This window comes from Lytechinus variegatus, chromosome 1 (assembly GCF_018143015.1).
Source record: "Lytechinus variegatus isolate NC3 chromosome 1, Lvar_3.0, whole genome shotgun sequence".
In the NCBI taxonomy this organism is placed as follows: domain Eukaryota; kingdom Metazoa; phylum Echinodermata; class Echinoidea; order Temnopleuroida; family Toxopneustidae; genus Lytechinus; species Lytechinus variegatus.
The window spans coordinates 24773400-24775567 of NC_054740.1; positions in this window are offsets into that span (position 1 = coordinate 24773400).

Consider the following 2168-nt stretch of genomic DNA (forward strand, 5'->3'; position numbering starts at 1 on the left):
TGTTTTCCTGTCCTGGATACCGGTAGGTTTGTCGATTTCAGTCACAGAAACAGAGACCACCAGTCGCGAGCGTCGAAACTTACTGATACCAATACACTAGTCGATATATCCGCGATCGCGACGAAATAGACGCGACGCGACGCGAAATGAAATGAAGCCCAACGAAAAAAAACTAGCTTAGCAGCGACGCGACAAGCTCGGGCCTTTGTTTTCCGCTAGCTGCATGCCCGAGCGAACCCGGGCCCTGGGATCGGAAGGAGCTGAATTGATTGGTAAGAGAAGAGGGGCGTGGCTGGGGCGTGTATACGCCGTGACTGTGCACGCCGTGTTTTGCTGGATCGGAATAGGGATAGGGGCATGCATAGGGACCAAGTTCAAGCGAGGGGAAGGGTGTGGGAGGGGGGGGGGTGACCCCCCTCCCACAGTAGGGAAAAATTTTGAAAATCTGTGTGTGAAAATGGCGTTTTCTTGCATCTAATAAATGAAATAAATACATAGAAATAGAATGAAATAAAATTACAAGTTTTAAAAAAAAGATAAGATTTAAAAATTGGTCCCCGGATTTTTTTTTTGGGGGGGAAGGGTTGCAACCCCCAACCCCCCCTCTTGATCCGCTTCTGTACATGTAGGACCTATATGATTCATCAAGTTGGTCCCGATTCTCAAATCTATATAAAAAAAATAAATATTGTATAATTCAAACAATAAAAAACAAAAGAAATAGTTAGTGAGCGCATAGGTGGCGGAAGCGGGGTGACGGGGGGACCTGTTCCCCCCTAAATTTAAATCCCTTTTTTTTGGCTTGTCAATTTTGTTTCCTGCGTCCCCCCTAAATTCTGGTGGATCCTTCCCCCTAAAATTTTGGTTGATAACTTTTTTTGTCAAATTTTTAACCTGTGTCCATCCAAAAATTAAAGGTGGACCCTCCTAAATGTTTTGCCCCTTCCGCCGCCAATGAGTGAGGGACATCGTCGACTTTCTCATTTATAATGAACTCTCTCTCTTGCAATCTCTCTCCCTTTCTCTCTCTCGCACTGAATGTCCTCGCCACCCCTCCAGCTAAATTTCTGTTCCTTATTTCTCGAGCCAAGATCATTTCTTTCTTTGCTCTCCCCCCTTGCATGATATCCCTCTCTCCTCCTCTGTTTCTTTATGAAACATGAATGAATGGACTCGCATAATGTCCTTGCCACCCTCTCCTCCCTATAGTTTCATCGAGTTTCACCCCCCCCCCCCCTTGCATTCTTATCTGTTTCTCTCAATCTCCCTCTGTATCTCTCGCCATTTCCCTCCACCCAATTAATTATTGATATAACAGCTAAATATTCGCACAACTGAAGTTTTCCTCAACTGCCAAGAAACCATGGGTCTCAATGTTAATTCTCATGCACTCTGAATATCATTTTCCATTGCTATATTGGTTTACGCAATCACGTTGTTCGATTTTTTTTTCATATTCAATAAAAGGTTCTTGTGCAATCTAAACCAAAACTATTCGCATAATGTTATACGTTATACTTGCATGCAGGTTAAAGGGATGGTCCAGGCTGAAATTACGAATAGCTTAATAAATAGAGTAGAATTCACTGAGCAAAATGCCGAAAATGTCATCAAAATCGGATAACAAATAACAGAGTTATTGAATTTCAAAGTGTAGCAATATTTGTGATGATGTCACATCTCCACTTGAAATTATATAGGTTTATTCAAAAAATTTTCCTCCAAGAATTATAAAAATTGGATTGACAACTAATTTAGTGCATTAGATATTTATTGCTGCAACTTATTTCATTATAAGGGAGACATATATTATTCACAAAAGTATGAAATAATGAAAAAAATATGATTTTATATAATAACATAAGAAAACTGAAAGTGGAGATGTGACATCATCACCCACCTAATGAATATCCATGACGACTGTTTTCACAAAACATTGCTAAACTTTAAACTTCAATAACTTTATCATTTGTTATCCGATTTTAATGGAATTTTCAGCATTTTACTCAGTGAATTCTACTCTATGTTTTAAAATATAAATATTTTCAGGCCGGACCATCCCTTTAAGTCGTGTAATCTTCCAGGTATAAAGCTCTTTTCATTTATTTTGCTGTTACAAGATGTAATTTAATATTTTGCCAACCCTAGCCCCAGGTGCTATACCATGA